Here is a 23,003-nt window from a genome sequence, read left to right as displayed (position 1 = left end):
CCACTTTAAGGAACTAAAAGTCAGGTAACAGAAAGGCAAGATGATCAGACAGAGAAAGGTGAGGACCATAGAAAGCTTTTTTAGTGACAAGGAAGATCAAGGGGCACCCTCAGAGGAAGATGTCATGTCAGGGCTCCTATATCTAAAGCTTCCAAGAGAAATATGAATTGGTCTCAGGCCATAGAGGTGCTCAAAAAGGACTTTGAAGATAAAGTTAGAGAGATAGAGGAAAAAATGGAAAGGGAAATAAGGGTGATGCAGGAAAGACATGAGAAAAATGTCAACAGCTTGAAAAGCCAAATTGGCCAAATGGAAAAGGTGGTACAAAAGCCATCTGACAAAAATAATCATTTAAGAATTAGGATTGAACACATGGAAACTGGTGACTTTATGAGTAACCAAGACACAATAAAGCAAAGCCAAATGAATAAAAAATAGAGGACAATGTGAAATATCTCCTTGGAAAAACTGCTGACCTGGAAAATAGGTCCAGGAGAGACAATTTGAAAATTATTGGTCTACCTGAAAACGATGATCAAGGAAAGAACTTAGACACCATCTTCTAAGAAATTGTCAGGAAAAATTGCCCTGATATTCTAAAAGCAGAAGGTAAAATGGAAATTGAAAGAATCCACCAATCACTTCCTGAAAGAGATCCCAAAAGGAAAATTCCTAGGAATATTCCAGAACTGTCAGGTCAAGGAGAAAAAAATATCAAGCTGCCCAAAAGAAAGAATTCAAGTCCTGTGGAGCCCCAGTCAGGATAGCAAAAGATCTAACAGCTTCTGCATTAAAGGACTGGAGGGCATGGCATATGATATTCCAGAGGGCAAAGGAATTGAGATTACAACCAAGAATCACCTATCCAGGAAAACTCACCATAATCTTTCAGAGGAAAAAATGGGACTTCAATGAAAAAGAGGACTTTCAGGTATTCATGATGAAAAGACTTGAACTGAACAGCAAATTTAACTTTCAAATACAAGACCCTGGAAAACCATAAAAAATTGTAGTTAGGGGACATGCCTGGGGTTGTACAGTGGGTGACTGCCTTGTGTCTAAGACTGGGATACCCCTAGGCCCAGGGTGGATGCTTTGTCCACTGTGTCACCTAGCTGCCCCATGATGACATCTTTAGGGTAAAATTGAGGGGTGCAGGGAATGTACTGAGGGACGGGAAGGACAGAGGTAGCATGGGGTTAAATCCCATATGAAAGAAACAGGAAAGGGCTTATGGAGTGGGGGAAGAACTGGGGGAGGAGAAGGGCAATAAATGACCTTTACACTCATCAGAATAGGCTCAAAGACCTCAAACTCATGAGAGTTGCATCAAGGAGGGAATAACACATACACCCAATTGGGTGGAGTAATCTATTTAAACTTGGCAGTAAATGAGCTTAACACTCATCAGAATTGACTCAAAGACCTAAATCTCATCAGAATTGGCTCAAAGAGGGAATAACATACAACCTCAATTGGGCGAAGTAATCTCTCTAACCCTGCAGAAAAATAGGAGGGGAAGGGGGAAAAGAAAGAGGGGCAAAAGAAGGGAGGGAAAATTGGGGGAGGGGGCAGACAGAAGCAAATCCCTTTTGAAGAAGGATAGGGTGAATGAAGATAGATAATAGAGTAAAAATCATGGGGAAGGGAATAGGATGGAGAGAAACAGTTAATAGTAATCATGAAAAAGAGAAATGGGGAAAAATTGTACAAAAAATATTTATACCAACTCTTTGTGGTGGTTAAGAATTGGGAATCAAGGGAATGTCCATCAACTGAGGAATAACTGAAGAAGCTATGGTGTATGATCATAGTGGAATGGTATTGTGCTATAGGAAATGACAAACAGGATGATACCAGAAAAACCTGGAAATACTTAAATGAACTGATATATAGTGAAGTGAGCAGAACCGGGAGGACATTGTGCATAGTGACAGCAGCATTGTTCTATGAACAACTGTGAATGACTTAACTACTCTCAACAATACAATGATCCAAGACAATCCCAAGGGACTAATGACGAAGCATACTATCTACCCCCATAGAAAGAACTGATAAACAGAACACTTGTGGACTGTACATATATAACCTATATCAGATTGTTTGCTGTCTTGTGGAGGGGGGAGGAAAGGGAGGGAGGAAAATTTGGAATGCTAGATCTTATGAAAATGAATGATGTGGGACAGCTAGGTGGCCCAGTGGATAGAGTACCAGCCCTGGATTCATAAGGACCTGAATTCAAATCTGGTCTCAGACACTTGACACTTACGATCTGTGTGACCCTGCGCAAGTCACTTAACTCCAATTGCCTCACCAAAAAAATGAAAGAAAGAAAGAAAGAAAGAAAGAAAGAAAGAAAGAAAGAAAGAAAGAAAGAAAGAAAGAAAGAAAGAAAGAAAGAAAGAAAGAAAGAAAGAAAGAAAGAAAGGAAGGAAGGAAGGAAGAAAGGAAGGAAGGAAGGAAGGAAGGAAGGAAGGAAGGAAGGAAGGAAGGAAGGAAGAAAGAAAGAAAGAAAGAAAGAAAGAAAGAAAGAAAGAAAGAAAGAAAGAAAGAAAGAAAGAAAGAAAGAAAGAAAGAAAGAAAGAAAGAAAGAAAGAAAGAAAGAAAGAAAGAAAGAAAGAAAGAAAGAAAGAAAGAAAGAAAGAAAGGAAGAAAGAAAGAAAGAAAGAAAGAAAGAAAATGAATGTTGAAAACTACCCTTACATGTAAGTGGAAAAAATAAAATAAAAGTTTGTTGCAAAAAAAAATGAAGTACTGACAGTATCAACAACATTATATGCTGATCAACTGTGATAGATGTGATTCTTCTCAGCAATACAATGTTCCAAGATAGTTCCAAAGCACTCATAATTGAAAATGCTCTCCAAATCCAGAAAAAAAAAAAGAAATGTGGCATCTAGATGCAGATTGAACCATAATATTTCTATTGTTTTTGTTGTTGTTTTTCTTTTTTGAGATTTTTCCCTTTTGCTCTGATTCTGCTTTCATGATATGACTAATGCAGAAATATGTTTAATGTGGTTGTACATATATAACCTATATTATATTACTTGCTATCTTGGGGAGTCAGGAGGGAGGGGACGAAGGAAGAAAATTTTGAAACTAGAAATCTTATAAAAATAAATGTTGAAAACTATCTCTATATGTAACTGTTAAACAATAAAATACTTTTATGAGGAAAAATTAAAAAACAAAACAAACAAAACAAGATACATTTCCTGATTCATACAATTAATTCTCTCTCTGCTTCCTCTCTCACCCCCCCACTTGATAAAGTGTAAACTCCTGAAGAGCAGATACAGTTTCACTTTTGTCTTTGGATTTTCAGACTCCTATACTGCATATCAGTTAAAGTACTCTTTAAACCCATTTATATTCAGTGCTCATTTCTGAGCAGGATATGAATTCATTTTTTTGCCTCCCCCCCCAAAACAGTCCTTACTCCCCAGCACAAAGCCTGCCACATAATAAAAATTTAATAAATGTTTGATGAATGGAATTAAATTAAATGAGCATTCAATTGAGCATGAATCACATTCCACTGAACAGATCCATCCCATAAGTTCATAGTCATTCACTAAGTCTATCCCTTGACTTAGAGTTTTGTACCATGGGTGTTAATAAAATATTTTGGGGATAAAAGCTCATTTTTCTGTGCATCGCTTTATCTTGAGAGACAGATAAGTACTTTTTAAAATGACTTGTTATTCAGCATATCCAGTGTTATTATAAAGTAAGAAAACTAAATATCATGTGAGACTTATGAAAAATGAGTAATCTTACTTTATAATCACAACAATGTTGCTTTATTTGATTGGTGGTGACCCTGATTTTCTAAAATCTCTGAAAAAGAGATATCATCAGCATTTGATAGCAGTCAGCAGATTTTAACAATTTCTTCTAACAACTTTACTGACTTTCATTCAGTCCTGCAACACACAATTTTGACCTTTCCCACAAAGAGACAATTTTTTGTTGTTGTTGAAAAACATCAAATACTTCTTAAATTTGAGAAAACTAAGATCATTTTTTACTTTATTATTTGCCTGGGGTATGAAACTAGTACCTTTAGACATAAGCATATGGTGTTCGCTAATGATTGCATGTGCTTTTTGTTCAAATCTCTTCATTGTTCAGAAAATTCTATTGCAATAAAATTTTAATTCTACAAATATTTGTTTGTTGTCTCTACCATAATATTGTTAGTTCCTTGAGGGCAAGAACTGTCTTCTGCCTCTTTTTGTATCCCCATCGGTTAGCATGATGTCTGGCACAAAGTAGGCACTTAATAAATATTTATTGATTGAAACATTAATGAAATAAGTATTATATATCAGATTGTGTGCTTACCGTTCATTGAATGGGATGCAGAGATAGCTGCTACACAGGTCTTCCTCTCCAGGAATGCATACTGAAATGGGAATAGACAATATTAGTACATGCCCCTTCTTCCCTTTTAATCCTAAAACCCTCATTCTTTCTAGGGCGTAGCTAGAATCGAGCCCGCAGCTGAACATGTAAGAGTAGGAGGCAGTAGTGATACATGTAGAAGGGACTAAGCTTCATATAGGAAGTGACATAGGATGTGGTCAGTCAGAGGTGGAAGTGACCTATGATAAAGTTATTGCTCAAATTTGGAAAGAAGAGGGAAATAGAGGAAAAAAAGTTGAGATAATGACACCAGGGCACTTGTATCCATACGTGACCTGGTAAATATATATATATATATATATATATATATAGTTTGTTTGTTTGTTTGTTTGTTTGTTTTTGGTTTGGTTTGGTTTGGTTTGGGGTTTTTTGCGAGGCAATGGGGGTCAAGTGACTTGCCCAGGGTCACACAGCTATTAAGTGTCAAGTGTCTGAGGCTGGATCTGAGCTCAGGTACACCTGAATCCAGGGCCAGTGCTCTATCCACTGTGCCACCTAGCTGCCCCTAGGGGACCCTGGATTCAGGTGTACCTGAGTTCAGATCCAGCCTCAAACACTTGACACTTACTAGCTGTGTGACCCTGGGCAAGTCACTTGACCCCCATTGCCCCGCAAAACAAAACAAAAACAAAAAACCCACCAAAAAAAAGAAAGAAAAGTATTCTAAATATTTAATCAATAAGCTCTCAAGGGGAAAAATGAACTGAGTACATTTTTAAATTCAACCTTTATTATTCCCATTCTCTCCATCACTTTGCTAAATCTAGACAGAAAAATAAATCAAACCCTGATTTGTAAAAATTTGCTGATTTCTGAGGTATAAATCTTTAAACTGAAAACTTAACAATTGACTTGTGAGTCCAGTAGTTGTCAGCACTTGCATACCCCTGCTTGTATCTATTTCCGCCAAACTATGGACAATGCTCAGAATGGGACAATCTTGGCTAAAGAACATGATTATGCTATAATCACTGGCCTAAATGGAATGCCAAGTAAAGAAGTAGCAGCATGGGGAGCCAGGACCAGTTATAGAAACCAGACAGTCAGCACTAGATATGAAGAGAAGTCCAGTCAAAACAATTTAACAAATATTTACTAAAGAGCTATTGTGTACCAGGCACTACACTAAGGATTGGGAAAGAGAAGTATAATTTACAGAAGCATATTAGAAAGGAAGAATATCCAGATTACAAAGTCAGAGTGGTGTGGTCTCTGCTGTTTCCTTTCTATGTTTGCAGGAGAGGGAAATCATTCAAGCATTGAATGAACTGTATCTCTATAGAATCCCAAGGTTCCTTTAGACATTACTAAAGGAAGTGGAAAAGTATGAATTTAAACATACAGACTGGGTACTTGAAGTAACTTGTATAAAGACCAAAAATGTTCTGGGCTACCTTGGACTTGGAGCCCCTGGCCCAAATGATAATTAATCAAATATATCTATGTCATCTCTAACTCTAGCTTACTCTATTAAGTCACACTAATTTGATCCAACTCCATTGAAAAGCAGCAGGAAAAGGAAGAGAACAGGGTTTTCCACACAGAGATAAGAAAAAGGACTTCCAGTTTGTTTGGTTTAGTGTGTATGTTGTTGTTGTTGGACAAAATTTTCAGAGAAAACTGAAGTAATCATCTTTTACTATATTCGAGTAAGAAGTAAGCATCTTATACTATATACAACAATAAGCTTCAAATGGATAAGTAGAAGGAAGAGAAGGGGAAGAAGGAGGAGGAGGAGAATGAATGAATGAAAGGAAACATGTTTCATAAGCATGTCAAACCAAATGAAAGAACTGACACAAACATGCAATTAATACAGACATGTAAGACTAATATCTATATGCAATTAGAAAAATTGTCAAAGAATATTATTATTATTATTATTATTATTTTGCAGGGCAGTGAGGGTTAAGTGACTTGCCCAGGGTCACACAGCTACTAAGTATCAAGTGTCTGAGGCTGCATTTGAACTCAGGTACTCCTAAGTCCAAGGCCAGTGCTTTATCCACTGAGCCACCTAGCTGCCCCCAAAGAATATTATTTTCAAAATGATTGTAAACCATGAATGATCATATGAAATAACACCCCCAAATCTAATAATAAAATACATATTAGGGGAAGCCAGGTGGTGCAGTGTGTTAAGGGCTAAAATTCTAGCTAGTCTGTCTAAAATATCTAATGAGTGGTCACCAATAAATTATAGGCTTTAGCAAGAGTTAGGCTTTTAAGCATTTATTAAGGAGAATAAGAATTTGGTACATTCATCTATCTATTAAAGTGAGAGTGCATTTCTCGCTCCCTTCTCCACCAGCGTCCCCAGGAAAAGAGCCAAAGGCAGAGAGCCCAAACTCCCCCTTCCTACTCTCACCAGCAAATGTCACTTCCTGACACCAAAGTAAAGATGCATGATCCTGCCCTCAAAGACCTTCCTTCATGGCGGAGCTTTTCTATAGTAAGTCTCCAGCAGGTCGTGTCATTCCAATCATTACAGTCCCCCCTTTGTTTCCTCAAGAAACAGGGCATTTCCTTGATGAAACAGTCAAAAATAACAGAATATAATAACCTATGCTAACTAACAATATGTTAATAACAATATAGAAAAGGAAGAGAGGAAAGTTTTGTCCAGAGGGGCAATTTTTTGTCCTCATGAACCAACGCTTTGACATTGGTCTTTCAAAGGGAGAGCCTCTGGAGAGAGTACATGTTATAGAAGGTGTATATTATACAAAAAGATGAAAGAGAAAAAAACAACAACAACAAAACAAAACTGTTCATTTAAAGTCTTTGAAAGTCTTTTCTCAGATGTCCTCTAGGTGTAGTCGTGGAATGGAAGTCTTTTCAGAGGTTGATGTGTGGATGCTGATAATCAGCTAGGAAAACTTCCTACAAAATTGAGCTTAACACAACTTTAAAATAGCTTTGTCAATAATCAAATCAAATAATGAAAGTACTCAAAAACATGTCTAAGGGAATTCAGAATCTTAGTCGTTACATGTGAAACATATAATGAAACAAAAATTGAAATATTCTTTAAATTCTTTAAAATTGAAACATTCTTTAAATTCTTTAAAATGAATATTACAGGGGGCAGCTAGGTGGCGCAGTGGATGAAGCACCAGCCTTGAGTTCAGGAGGACCTGAGTTCAAATCTGACCTCAGACCCTTGACACTTACTAGCTGTGTGACCTTGGGCAAGTCACTTAATCCTCATTGCCCCGCAAAAAAAAAAAATGAATATTACTATAGTCCCCCCTTATGGAGGGTAAATTGAGAAGACAATTGCTGTGATATTAATTTTTAAAAATAATTTTTATCTTTGTTTCATCACTTTTTGCACCACCTGTCTAATTATCCTCATGCCATTATGAGAAATTAAAAAATCTAATATAATTGGTAACAGATGTCAAGGCCAAATTCAACACTGTTATTTATCATGACACCTGAGATAAGTATGGGGGTTTCCATAAAAGAACAGAGAAATGATGGGATATGAGCATTCCCACACTTGAGCAATATGTACTGCCCATGCAGTATGCCAGGCTTAAAATAGGTGGATGGGGGGGTAGCGAGGTGGCGCAGTGGATAGAGCACTGGCCCTGGAGTCAGAAGTACCTGAGTTCAAATCCAGCCTCAGACACTTAACACTTACTAGCTATGTGACCCTGGGAAAGTCACTTAACCCCAATTGCCTCACTAAAAATAAAAAAAAATTAAAAAAAAATAGGTGGATGGAATATATGTCCATGCCACCGAACATATTGGAGGAAATTGAGTCAGACTTGGGATTGAGATGTACATGGCATCAGGCATGTAGGAGGGGGCATAGAAGCCAGGTGTAGATTGAGATGGGTGGGATGAATACTTCCAGGAATCTGTACAATATTGTGGGGAAAAAGAGAATATTAAACCAAGAGAATCCAACCTCAACATCTGTCAAAAGCCGTTCCCTCAGCCATACCTTGACTTCATGCATGTCTCCCCTCATGCGACAGTTCAGTGTCTGCTCTTGCATGTATTCCTCTTGTGATTGGATGGCATCTTGGCCAACTTGCATCTGATAACTCAGAATAAAGGCAGTTTATGTCTTAAATGATAAGTTCCCATAATCCAAGTCTCATATGGATTTTAAGATTGAGGATAATAAATGATCACAAAAAATGTGAATACATCTTGACTCAGAACACAATATATAATTATGCAACAATTTCAAATACCCTTTTTTTTACTAAGTATACAATTACTTTTGTGAAAAATCAGAACATATTTAAATACAAGTTAAAGCACAACAGAATCTCAAAGAAAACTTTTTTTTTGAAAAAAGAAAACTTTTACAAACATTCCCCTCTTTTTTTTTTTTTTGGAATATGCTTATCAAAAATACTTCTAGAATCAATTTACACTTGCCATGGCAACCAATTTGCCAGGGAAATGCTTTAACGAGTTTGATCAAATAATCAGTTGAGAGAAAAAAAAATAGCAAAAACAAACAACTCAGAATATGGGAGCACAATACTCCTAGGATTAACATTGTATTATAAAATCAAAACCATTTTGCAATGTTTCAAAATTAGATAGATGAATGAATAGAAGAAAATACACATGGAACAATAAAAGACAATGAAATTCAAACTAGGGAAATCCAAATGAATATGAACTTAGCATTAACAAGAGTATTATAAAATATAAACTTGATCACATAAGTATAAAAAGCTTTTACAAATATTCTCCTTGTTTTAAAAACTAAGTATAAAACACAATCTCAAAAGCATGAAAATCTCTATGAAAATAAACCTGTACCATTAATTTCAAAATGTGTATGTAATAGCATAGAAATCCTATGTAACCTGTGAACTGACATTAATAATCTGAGTGAATTTAGAACACTTTTGATTCTGATATCTAAAATCCCCAATACTCATATCAATACCTTGCTGCTTACTTCTACATCTCTGTAAAATATATACCCTTCCATGGCAAAAGAAGTGGAGTCTTGAACTATGTTGATGATTGTCATTCTTATTCAGCTTAAATTTTTCTTCTTTAACCCCTCTATATTGTCTGTCAGTCTTTTCACCATACAAATGCTTTATAAGGTTACTAATTAAAGACAAAAGCAGTTAGCAAAATTCTGAATAAAATGAGCATATCTGGAATTTAAAGGGCTTTCTAAGGTTGAGTCAGAAGCACAGCCAGGCCAGGGAAGGGCTGAGCCTGAAGCTGCAAATGCAAGTAGAGAAAGCTGCACATTCGCATTAGATCTCTGGACTTCCTGGGCAAGGGAAGCAATGGGCTTGGCCATGGGAGGGGTAGAAGGTGGGGTCTGGAGAGGAGGGGAGAGACCAGGCAATTTGAATCAGACTTGATTTTGAACTCTGGCCCTACCTCCACTGCTAGGGGATTAAAAGCTTCTAGAGGTTGGGTCGTTGCCCCAGGCATGCAAAATTAGAGAATCTCTCAGCATTAGAATTTGAAAAAAATACAGGAGCGCAAGGCTTCTCAGAAAAAGCATGGCTAGGAGAGGTGGGATGGCTCCTCCAACAAAAATAAAAAGAAAAATAGAAAATCCACAAAAACAAAGCATTAACATGATCTTATCTCCCATTTGTCTGGTTAAACAGACTAAAATCAAAAATAGGGTAATTATGGAGTTTAAAAGGTCCATTTGAAAAAATTTAAAGGGAAAACAGCCAGTACTTAGCAGTTTAAAGGGACAGGGTAGGAGAAATTTCTTACCCAACTGGAAAATCAGAAGAGTGAGGCTCAGCTTTCCTCTTCGTGGTCAGCCATCTGTTCAGGCTAAAATTCTAGCTAGTCTTTCTAAAATACCTAATGAGTGGTCACCAATAAATTATAAGCTTTAGCAAGAGTTAGGCTTTTAACCATTTATTAAGGAGAATAAGAATTTGGTAAAGAGAGAGAAAGGCCTACATTCATCTATCTATTAAAGGGAGAGTGTATTTCTCACTCCGTTCTCCACCAGAGTCCCCAGGAAAAGAGCCAGAGGTAGAGCGCCCGGCTCCCCTTTCCTACTCCTACCAGCAAACATCACTTCCTGACACCAAAGAAAAGAAGCATGGTCCTGCCCTCAAAGACCTTCCTTCACGGGGGGAGCTTTCCTATAGTAAGTCTCCAGTAGGTGGCGTCATTCCAATCATTACAAGTGGATAAAGTACTAGCCCTAGATTCAGGAGGACCTGAGTTCAAATCTGGCCTCAGACACTTGATACTTAGTAGCTGTGTGACCCTGGGTAAGTCACTTAAACCTCATTGCCCCACCCCAAAAAAAAGGTTAAAAAAAATAAATAAAAATTAGGACAAATCTGAGATTTCTTCCTAGACCCAGAAAATTATCAAAGAAGACAAGAAAGGAAGCAGTTACTATTGAAAGGCATGTGGGAAGACTAGCATATTACTTCATTATCAGTGAAACTGAAAATTTTTCCAATCATTTTGTCAATCACTACAGAATTAAGTGAAAAAAAAAAACTGGGTTATTCATGCTTTGATCAAGGAATCCCAATGTAGGGGATATACCTAAAGGAAGTCAAAGACAAATAATGCTTCCATTCATATAAAATATCGATTTATTATTAATATTATTATTAATTCTTTTCAGTCACATCCAACTCTTTATTACCCCATTTGAGGTTTTCTTGTCAGAGATACTAGAGGAGTTTACCATTTCTTCTTCAACTCATTTTACAGCTGAGGAAACTGAGGCAAAAAGATTTAAGTGATATCCTGGTTCACATAGCTAGTAAGTATCCACTGTGTTACCTATCTGCCCCCAAAATATTCTAAGATACACTCTTTTTTGTTGCAACAAAGAATTAGAAACAAAATGGGTGCCATTCATTGGAAAATATTTAGATAATCTGTGACATATTGGTGTAATGATATATTTACTGTAGAAGAATGAATTTGAGGAATTCAGAGAAATACAAGATGTTTTGCTTGCTTTAGAATGAAATAGTAGAAGCAAGAAAATATACATTATAGCTATAATAATGTATTGAAAAGAAATAATAGGAAGTATTCATTAAGTATATACTATATGCCAGGGATTGTGCTGAACTCTAGGGATACAAATGAAAACATATTATTCCCTAATTTCAAGGAGTTTACATTCTAATGCAAGAAGACAATGGCAGACTTGAGAAGCATCAGAGAAGGGTTTACACTTGGCTAGATATCTGGAAAATTCCACAGAGATTTGGAACCAGGCAAAGAGAAGACCAAAGTTGGACCATCAAAGTCCAGTATTGCTTGAGAGGCAACATCCAATTCTCTGATGGGGAGAGAGTGGAAGTAATGATTGCAGTGCAGTAGAAACAGCCCGGTTGTATGTGTCTGGAAAGTGCTAGGCAAACTACCCACTTACTGAGTGCCTAGGTAGATCAAGGAAGCAATGAGATCCTGTCCTTAGGAGATTTATAATGCAACAAAACCATCCTGACTAAAAACAAAAAAACAAAAAAACAAAACAGGGTCAGTTGGTCTTTGTTTGTGTCTTTGTGCAGAGCCTCACGTAGCCTCTGTGTGTGATGAGGGACTTGATAAGTGTTTTTGGCTGATGGTGAGGAGGGTAAAATTCATATTTTGGTGCTCTAAGCTGTTTGATCCAGCACTTTGCATTTCATTATTAGGATTCTTAAAATAATAAGTTGAATAGTACTTTCTAATTATAGACTTCCTATTCAGTTTCAGTGAGAAAAGAGGCAGAAAGCTTTCCAGTTTCTCCCACTCTTGAATTTAAATCAAGAGGAAAATGTCTATTTCAGGACTGGACGAGGGTTTTTTTCCCCCTCCCTAAATCAGAAATCAATTAACAATTAGTCTTCTATTGTACCCTCACCTGAATTTTTTCAAGGATAATTCATTAAAACCAGACTGAACTAAATGATTAAGTACTCTTTTTTTAGAAGGAAAACTATAGATTGTAAAATGTCAGATTTTTAAAGATTGTAACATCTATATATTTTTAATATTAGGTCTGCTTACCAAATCCACTTCATGAAAAGACTCAAATAAACAAACCTATCTCTGTGTGTCTCTATGTATAAGTATACATAGGTCTAAGGGAATGATGGAGCAAAGGCTATGTATGTTAAGGTTCTGTTTCCTTTTTTTTTTTTTTAATAAAAGAGGAGGAAAGGCAAGCCTTTTATTTCCAAAAGAGTGCTTGTGCATTCTAAAAAATTGCATAAACCTTTAGCCTTAAAAAATGAAAAGAAGATTTAATCTACCCAATTTTGGATATTTAGATATGTCACAGACTACTCATCCAGTGAATTAATTTTCTCTATTATCAGTTTCCTTTACCAGCTTTTATGAGTTCTATTGATTCTCTATATGGCAGATGGATGTTTCTTTTCTTTTTGTTTGTGCAACATTAAAGACATTTTCTTCACTTTTGATTTCAGATAGAAAATTACTTTGTCAGAGAACATTTCTAATATTGTGTTGCTCAGGTTGATACTAAGAGCATACCTCATTAGCAATGAGAAGTGCTGCTCTCACTACCTGCAAGGAAGGGACTACACCCGAGTGCAGTCTTGTGGATTTAAAACAAGGAATGATGCCTAATGCATCAGACTCCTTGTGGAGATGAAGACAATGTTCTTCATTTTGGAGGTAATCTTACTGTTTGAAACCACTGTCATGCCATTAGTCAATAGCCCTGTGGTGCAATATTGCAAGAAGGCATTGAAAGCAATAATATTCATTTTCAGGGGCATGAAATTTCATCTATTGACTTTACATTAGATTAATACACATACATAAATTCACATACACACTCTACCATCATATGCCTTATGAAAGTGTGGAATTCTCAAAGGCTAGGCTAACAGAACTCAAACTCTGAGAGTAACTCACAATTCAATAAAAAGATTCTGCATATAGCTCCAAAGTTAGTTTTCAAGGGCAGAGAGGTACATTTCTAAAAAGTCAGCCAGTAGGGGAAGAATCTTGTGTCCACAGCAACTTATGAAGCTGTCTGTTAAAACATAGATGGGATTTTGTTGTTCGAATTACAGGAGTGGCATTCTGATAAAATTACAGATCTTAAGAAGTGTTGAAGAATAATAAGATTAATTTTGAAACATAAGCATCAAGTCTGTCTTCATACAGGTTTTTAGGATGCTTTGTAATCTGCTCCAACATTACCTAGGTAACCTTATATCTCAGTACTTAGCAGATAATAGTCCATTTTCTTCTTTATCCCTTTTAGCATTTTTTTTCTTTCTGGCCTTTGCTCCATTTGCTCACTCAAACTAGAATGTCATTTCTTCAATGTTTCACACCCTACCCATCCTATAATTCCTCATCCTCTACCATGTCACAAAGCCTTTCCTGATGCCCAGTGGTGTAATCTTTCTCTGAACTCCTCTAAGTCAATCAACAAGTATTTATTAAGCACTCATTATGTACCAGTCTGTATGCTAAGAGCTAGGGTAACAAAGAAATGCTAACAGGAGAGAAAACATGCAACAACAATGTGCATACAAGATATATACAGTGTAAATGGAAAGTAATTTTAGAAAAAAAAATCATTAGATTGGGGTGGGAGGGTACCCAGAAAAGTCTTCCTGCCAAAGGTGAAATTTGAGCTAATTTTGCTCCCTATACTTTGCATTTTGGCATTGAATATATACTAGGAATTTAAGCTTAGAGATGGAAGGGATCGTATAGGTCATATAGCTAAGGGTGAGAAAACTGAGGCACAAAAAGGTTAAGCTGGTAGGCACAGTGGATGGAGTACTAGCCCTGGAGTAAAGACAGATCTGAGATCAAATCTGGCCTTAGACTTTTTATTAGATATATGACCTTATGCAATACATAACCTCTGTCTGCCTCAGTTTCCTAAACTGTAAAATGAAGATAATAATAGCACCTACCTCACAGGCTTGTTATGAGGAGCATATGAGATAATATTTGTAAAATTTTTAGCACAATGCTAGGCACACATGAATGCTTACTCCTATCTCCTCCCTTCTCTACTATCTTGCATTCACTCCTTGAAGTTAGTTACTGTATCTTATACTTTCCTACAATCCTTCTTAGTATTAGTAAACAATAGACCCAGTGACTCATCAAAGGAGAAAAACAGGGATTTAAATAAAAGGGTAAATACAAGAAATAGCTATCTAAATCCCTTTAAATCTTTCAAAACACAAGAGTCTTCTTCCTGGAAACACAATGATCAAAGACTGAACTGAAGCACCTCTAAAAGAGAGCATCACCTCTCTTTACTAACATGCCCTCTGTCTGAGATTTGCAGCATTTTAATGAATCAAGAAATGTTCTTATGTAACAAAGTAATTAATTAAAACCCATTCTTATCCATTGTTACCTAAATGGAATAGATCCCTTAGGAAATGAGTAGAGTTTTGATGAAGGAAAAAGAGAGAAGTATAAAACAGAGCAAACCAGGATGTACAATAGGAGGAAGCAAAAGTGATGAGGGGTGGGGAGAGTGTTGTGGAAGGCAGTGCTTTTAGAGGATAAAGAATCCTAAATGGTAAGGTAATTGGGCATTGAAGACAAATTTGTCTACATTTCAGGTTTGCCCTGGGGGGTACGATTTTTTTTTCTCTATTTGCATGGTATTTTCCCCCATTCTTGATTAAAATACTCTTTCATTATATAAAAATGAAGAAACAAATAAGAAATCCATGAAAACATACATTGTTCATAGCATTGGCAATTTGGAACCATGATGTCTCTATGTCATTGGGGATGGCATGGTAGATCTCCATTCCTTCCCTTTCCTGAAATGAATTTCTTCTTGGCCTTGTTGGGCAAGGAGAATAGAACAAAGCAGTTAAGTTTTTCTTAGAACTTTCATTTGATCCTGTGGGAAATCATTCAAGCCTCAGAAATATTTTGATTTAAGCATCGGAAATCAAACCTTCATGAACAAATTGCTATTCCTGGCACTGCTTTCTGAAACAAAAATGAAGACAGCTTAGATGGGAAATCTCCCACCATTCAGAATGAATACTCCAACCATAAAAGTTGCCATTTAAACACCATGTCACAAAGCCTTCAGAATGGCATTTTCCCGTGGCTATGATTACAGAAAAAAAGAAAGTCCTCTTCCTTTCTGTCATCATCAAAATATAATGGGGAAGGGACTTTTATTTTTATCTTTGTATAATAATAACTGACATTTGTAAAGTACTTCAAGATTTACAAAGCACTTTACCTGCATTATTTTATTTCAGAAAAACCTGATGAGGTAAGTGCTACTGTTATCACCAGTTTATAGATAAGGAAACTGAGACCTAAAGAAGTTATGAGACTTTTTCAGTGTCACAGAACTAGTTAAATCACTGAGGCAGTATTCAAACTCAAATCTTTTTGATCTGGGTATGTTTCTCTGACAGCTAAACTATGCTACATATATGTGCCTTGCACCACACCTTGTACATAGTTTAATAAATGTGTGTTTGATGGAATTATTTAAATTTTTAACCATATAGTGTTCTGTAGCAGTCATCCTACCAAGAGAACCACATGAACACTACTCCAGTACACATGAAGTTCAGAATCTCATTCATCTATTCAATCAGCTTTTTTTAAAAGCACATACTATGTGTTAGGCACTGTCTTAAATACTAGGGATACAAAAAGAGGCAAAAGACAATACCTTCTCTCAGGGAGCTTACAATCTAATGGGGGAGACAACACATAAACAAAACAAGATATAAACAGCATAAATAGGAAATAAAAGGAGGAAAACACTGGAATTGAGGGCAAATGAAAGCTTTCTGTAGAAGGTGGATTAGTTGATACTTAAAGGAACTCAGGGAGGTCAGCAGTCAGAGTGAGGAAGAAGAGTGGTTCAGGCATGGGGGGGCAGGGCAGCAAAAGAAAATGCTCAAAACAGATGGAGTGCCTTGTTCATGAAACAGCCAGGAGGCCATTCTCACTATTTCAAACAATATGTGTGTCTGGGAATAAGAGACCTAGGTTATGAAAGACTTTGAATGCCAGAAGGCATTTTGTATTTGCTCCTGGGGGCAATAAGAAGTCACTGGAATTTATTGAGTCGGTGGGGTGTGTGTGTGTGGGGGGGCGACATGATGTGATTGAATTTTAGGAAAATCACTTCATTGGTTGAGTGGAGAATAGATTGGAGTTGGGACAGACTTCAGGCAGGCAAACATACCAGGCTATTGCAGTAATCAAGGTGTGAAGTGATAAAAGTCTGCATTAGAATGGTGGCATAATTGCAAATGTATAATTTATATCTGCTTGTTTACTGACTCAAGGAAGGCAGGAGTGAAGAAAGGAGGGACATAATTTGGAACACAAAACTATAAATAAAAATATTTATTATTATTTAAAAAAAGAATGGTGGTAGTGTCAGAGTGAAAGGAACATATTCAAAAGATGTTGCAAAGTTGACGTTATCCAGTCTTGGTAACATATTGGATATGAGGGGTGAGAAATAGTGAGGAATTCAGGATGACTCCTAGGTTGCCAGCTCAAGGCACTGGGAGGATAATGTTGCCTTAATACAGTAATAGAAAAGGTGTGTGTGGTGGGGGAGGGGGGCGGGGGAAGGATTAGAGGGAAACATTAAAAATGGTTTTGGACATATTGAGTTTCAGATGTCCATTGTACATGCATTTCAAGATGTCTGAAAGCTTGTTGGGGATGTAAGCTAAGAGGTCAGCAGAGAAATTGGGGAAGGAAAGGTAGATTTGAGAATCATAAGCATAAAAATGCTAAACCATGGGACCTGATGAGAACACCAAGTAAAGTATTATAGAGGGAGAAGAAAAGAGAACTTAGGACAGAATCCGGAGACATGACTAAAGTTAGAGGGAGTGATCTGGAGGAGGATCCAGGAAGGAGATGGAAGAGGGGATATCAGATAGGTAGGAGGAAAATGAGGAGAGAGTGATTTCCTTATAACCTAGAAAGAAGAGAATATCAGGGAGGAGAGAGAGTTGTCAACAAGGACAAGAGCTCAAGGAGATGAGAATAAAGAAAAGGTAATTGGATTTGGCAATTTGTTCATTAGTTATTGGAGACAGTACTTTTGTTTGAATAAAATTGTAAGCCATATTGTAAGGGCTTTAAGAGAATGAGAGGAGAGAAAGTAGAGGAACCTATTGTAAACTGGCTTTTGTGGGGTTTAGCTACAAAAGGCAGAAGAGCAATAGGATAATAGGGTTGGAAAGATCAACTAACATTTTTCTTCAGGATAGGATTGACATGGACATATTTGTAGGCAATAGGGAATGAGCAAGTAGACAGGGAGAAATAGAAAACATAGAATGGGGATGATGGGATGAGTAGGCAGTCTTAGACATCACTTTTGTGATATATATATATACATATTATAGATAGATAGATAGATAGATAGATAGATAGATAGATAGATAGATAGATAGATAGATGGATGGATGGATAAAATAATGGGATTTAGCAGATATGCAAAGGCTCACCTGGAGATTAATCTAAATTGATTGAATTAAGTGAGAGTGATTGACTGCTGATTAGCCTACAAATTAAATAGATTGTAATCACACTCAAGGAACTTGAGGAAGAACCGGACCAGGCTGGAACTCTGGGCTAGATACACCTTTTCTTAACTTTCTGAACTCCATGTGAATACTTGGTATGCTTTAATAAATGCCTACTGCCCAAAGACTGGTGCTAAAGCTTCTAATTTAAGGTGACCACAATTTAGATTTTAAGCATATATATATATTTCAAACATAGCACAGAATACATAGTTTGCTAAAAGGCACTACCTCTGCTGATAAGCAGAAACATTTGTTAAATACCGACCATATGCTGGGCACTGTGTTAGGCACTGGATATACAAATACAAAGAATGAACCAATCCCCATTCTCAAGAAGCTTTTATTCTAACCACTGTTAACAGCCCCAAGCCTCATTAAATTTTTTACATGAGTTGCTATGGCTATAGGAATTCAGTCTCAGATGAAAAATACTCTGGGGATGAGCATCTCCCCATTAGCTAAGTTGACTCTCCAAAGATAGATACACAGTAATTTCCAGGACCACACTGTAAACCATACAACATGATAGAACTTGCAAGATCATACACCCCAATGGAATAAGAAAAAACAACAAGGGAGCATTGGAATAGAGGGCTGCCATCTATCTATCTATCTATCTATCTACCTACCTACCTATCTATCTACCATTTATCTATTGTCTGTCTGTCTATATATCAATCATTCTCTTGTTCATATGCTTACTCTATTGATAGATTCAAATAGATATAAAGAATTTTAAATCTATCTAGAAGTATATCATGCAATGTTTGTATTTCTTCATAGTGTATTCAGTTTCATTTTAAGGACTTCCTATTATTATGTCAGGGTAGAAAGGAAAAGGTATTGTACTCAGGATCAGGAGCCAGAGGCAGCTAGATGGTGCAGTGTTTAGAGTGCTGAACCTGGAATCTGAGTTCAAATCTGGCATCAGACACTTAGTAGCTGTATGACCCTGGGAAAGTCACTTAACCTCTGCCTGAGTTTCCACATCTATAAAATAGGGATAATAATAACATCTCTCTCCTGGGATTATTGTGAGGATCAAATAAGATAATATTTATAAACTACTTACTACAGTACTGGCACATTTAATTCTCTACATAAATGTTGGTTTTATCATAATTATTGTGATGATATTGGCTTTCTGACCCTTGGCAAGTTACTTCACTACTTTGAGGCTTAAGTTTCCACATTTCTAGAATGTGATATTGCTAACATCTTTTGTTCTGAGGTTTCGTTCCATGGCTCTATAGCTTTAAGCAAAGCATAGGTTTCTTAAGCTACTGTAACAAATTATTTTCTTTTCTACATTGAAAATATTAGCAAAGATAGATTCATTAATTTCTTAGTTAACCTTCCCCAAGTGTTCATTGAATTTTTGTTTAGAATTGACAAAGTACATATATCAAAAAAGTTTAAGGGAAGGGTTAGGGTGAATAATTATAGAAATTTCATGTGTAGAGAGGATAGGATAACATTCTTGTATTCTTATCTCAAGAAAGTCTTAGAAAATCCTTAGGAGATCAAAAGATAATTGCATCCTTGACTCTATTCATCAGAGAATTGGAACACTACTACATTTTTGTTTTTTGGTTGTTTTTTTTTTTCTTTTGCAGGGCAATGGGGGTTAAGTGACTTGCCCAGGGTCACACAGCTAGTAAGTGTTAAGTGTCTGAGGCCGGATTTGAACTCAGGTACTCCTGAATCCAGGGCTGGTGCTTTAACCACTGTGCCATCTAGCTGCCCCACTACTACATTTTTTATCCAAATTTTGGTGACAAGCAGAAGTCTTAGGGTTTTAATTTTTTTTTAAGTTTTTTTTTTAAAGAAAGCAACCTAATTAATTAGCTACTAGTGAATAGTATTAATCTTTTGGTAATCCATATTCACTGAAATTATATATTGAAGTAACTGAACTAGATTTTACCCATACCTAGGAAAACTCCCTTTGAAGAAGATGTGATTTCATAGACTATGATGATTTACAATTGTTGAAAAAAAAAAGCCCTTTCACAATAACAAGTTGTGTTAAAAGGGTCTGAAAGACCCCTTAATAAAGCAACCAATGAGGAAACTGAGGTACAGAAAGTTTTTTTTTACCCAGGGTCACAGAGGAGATGCCAGATTTGCGACCAGATCTTTTTGCCACCAAATCCAGTAATCCATGTATTAGGCCATGCTGCCTCTCAGAGTGAAAGGATTTTATTTTTAATCTTGAAAAGTCCAAGTGCCCATGGTACCAGTCCTGACTGCCACTGGTACATTACCATTTGTGTTTTGTCTTTTTTTTTCTAATTGAGGCAAATGGGGTTAAGTGACTTGCCCAGGGTCACACAGCCAGTAAGTGTTAAGTGTCTGAGGCTGGATTTGAACTCAGGTCCTCCTGAATCCAGGGCCAGTACTCTATCCACCATGCCACCTAACTGCCTCTTGTCTGTTTGTTTTTAATCAATGGAGTCCCTGTGCCTCTAGTAATTAGAAATCTGGGACTTGGAGTGACAGAATGTGGTACAGAGTGAATTGTATTTACTACAGATGATGGTACTGGTTGGCATTGGTTTCTTTTATGCTTATAATAAATTCTTACTTCCATGTCTAGCTGGAAGTCTCTTATGTAGTTTTTTGTTTTGTTTTGTTTTTTACTTTGCTTTTTAGTAAGGCAGTAGAAAGTACCCTGGCTTTTGAGTTAAATCCTCCAATCAAATCACCATCTCTGTCATCCTACCTGTGTGGCCTTAGGCAAATTGCTTAGCATCTATTGTCCTTAGTTTCCTCAACTTTAAAATGATTGGTATGACTGGATGACCTCCAAGTTACTTTTTTTTTTTGTTTGTTTGTTTTTAGGAGAACTGGCCCAGAGAGCTTTATTTGGGAGATGTAAAGCTGACCACTTCATTTCCACAGTTTCTTGATGGACATGTTCTTCTCACTATCTTTCTGCATGACCTTGGCTACTGCCATCTCAAAGTCTTCCTGGGTGACATGGACATGCCTTTCTTGAAGGGCGTACATTCCAGTTTCTGTGCACACACTCTTTACCAAGTTACTTTTAAAATCCAAAATATATTATTCCCCTTCAAATTTACATAGCTATTAGTCTATTCATGAGGCTAACAGTCTGTCAGCTAATAAACATTTAAGTGCTTACTATGTAACAGGAACTGTGATAAGCTTTGGAAATATGAAAAAGGCAAAAGACAGTCCCTGTCTCCAAGGAGCTCACAATCTAATAGGAAATATAATAAAAAATAAGCTATTTGCAAGATAAATGTGAAGTAATAAAGAGAGAAATCACTAAAATTGAGAGTTTGGGAAAGATATCCTATAAATGGTTCACTGTCATTTGAGGACTAGCCTTGCTAAAATTTTGGCAGTACAACGTTGTCTTGTCTTGGGAGTCAGATGGTTCAAATGCCACTTAGGATGCTTACTATCAGTGATAACTTGGACAAGTCATATAATTTACCTTACTTATGGTTCCTCATTTATAAAATGAGAGGATTGGATTTTTTGGAGTCTGTGATCCCTCCTGGATCTTTCTCTATAACCAAAAGACTTTTATGCAGGTGCTAAATTATGTTGGTCACAGCAACACAAGAAAAACATGGTTGGGTGTGGTATAGGGGTAGTGTGCAAACTGATGATGACAATATAGATCTTTTGAAGTATTTGAGGTGTGCACCCCACAGAGGATTATGAGTTTCTAAAGGAAATTGTATTTGTGATTCAATTTGCATGATGTCTACTACATCACAATTAACAGTTAAGTAACCTTAACCACATCAAAAACTGTTTGACAGCTTTATAAATCACATAACATGGGACTTTGATTAAAAAGAAAGACAGCTATTTGGAGAAATGTGATAAAAATACAGTGATTTCTCTGGTCAAACATGCTATCATTTCAATTGTATGTGTACTATGTCCTTTTTATATTTACTCAATTAAAATAAACCCTAATATGCCATAAGAGGAATTTACTAACCTCTAAGGGGTTTATAGGGTTCACAAGATTGATCAAGGATCTATGACAAAAAAAGCTTTGAGAACTACTTGTTCATGGTAACTTCTTTTCAGGAACCTCTTTTCAATCCTGGTAAGTAATCGCCTTTGATTCTGAATATAGCTAGTGCCTTCTCCAGACATTCTTTGGTTTACTACCCAGACAGATTTTCCCCTGCTATGTCTCTGCCTGACCCCTAAAACATGCTTCTGATGACTTAACCCTTTCATCCAGGATCTCCTTCCTTGGCACCCAACAACTCTATTCATCTTCCACTTTTAGTTCTGGAATCATAATAAATCAATTATGTCATTCCTTGTGGAAAGGTCAAGTAAATCTACTTCCTTATGGTGCCATTTACCACCTCTGAAATGTTCAGAACCAAATACAAATACACTTTGTGTATTTGGTTATATACACACATACACATTAATAAACTACACCAGATTAAGGTGTGCCAGTAATTAGAGATTTCATAACATTTTAGATCTGGATGGGTGCTCAGAAACTATAGAATGTTTAAGGTTGGCAGGAAGAGTAAAATGCCCCAATCCAGCTAATTCCTTATAGGGGGATGAAGGTGAGAGAGAGAAAGGTCAAGTGATTTGCCTAGGTTCACACCCACATCCAGGTGGTGTCACAACCAGGCCTAGAACTCCTATTTCATGAGTCCTAATCAAATGTTCTTTTCACTGTGCTTCATTTCCATCTCTGATCATAGGTAGGTAAACTGATTTAATATTATATTCAATATATTTAGTATATTCAAAATTCAGAGAATTTTTTCTTTAAATGATTGATTTTTCTTAAAATTAATTGGAAAATTATGTGGTAGCAAAGAATTGGAAATTGAAGGGCTGCCTATCAATTAGGGAACCACTGAAAAAGGAGTGGTATATATAATTGTAATGGCATGTTATAGTGCTATAAGAAATCACAATCAGTATGCTTTCAGAAAAAAAAACCTGGAAAAACTTACATGAACTGATGTAAAGTTAAATGAGCAAAAACAACACAACATTGTA

This window comes from Dromiciops gliroides, chromosome 3, assembly GCF_019393635.1.
Source record: "Dromiciops gliroides isolate mDroGli1 chromosome 3, mDroGli1.pri, whole genome shotgun sequence".
NCBI classification, from domain to species: domain Eukaryota; kingdom Metazoa; phylum Chordata; class Mammalia; order Microbiotheria; family Microbiotheriidae; genus Dromiciops; species Dromiciops gliroides.
This window is presented reverse-complemented; position numbering follows the sequence as displayed.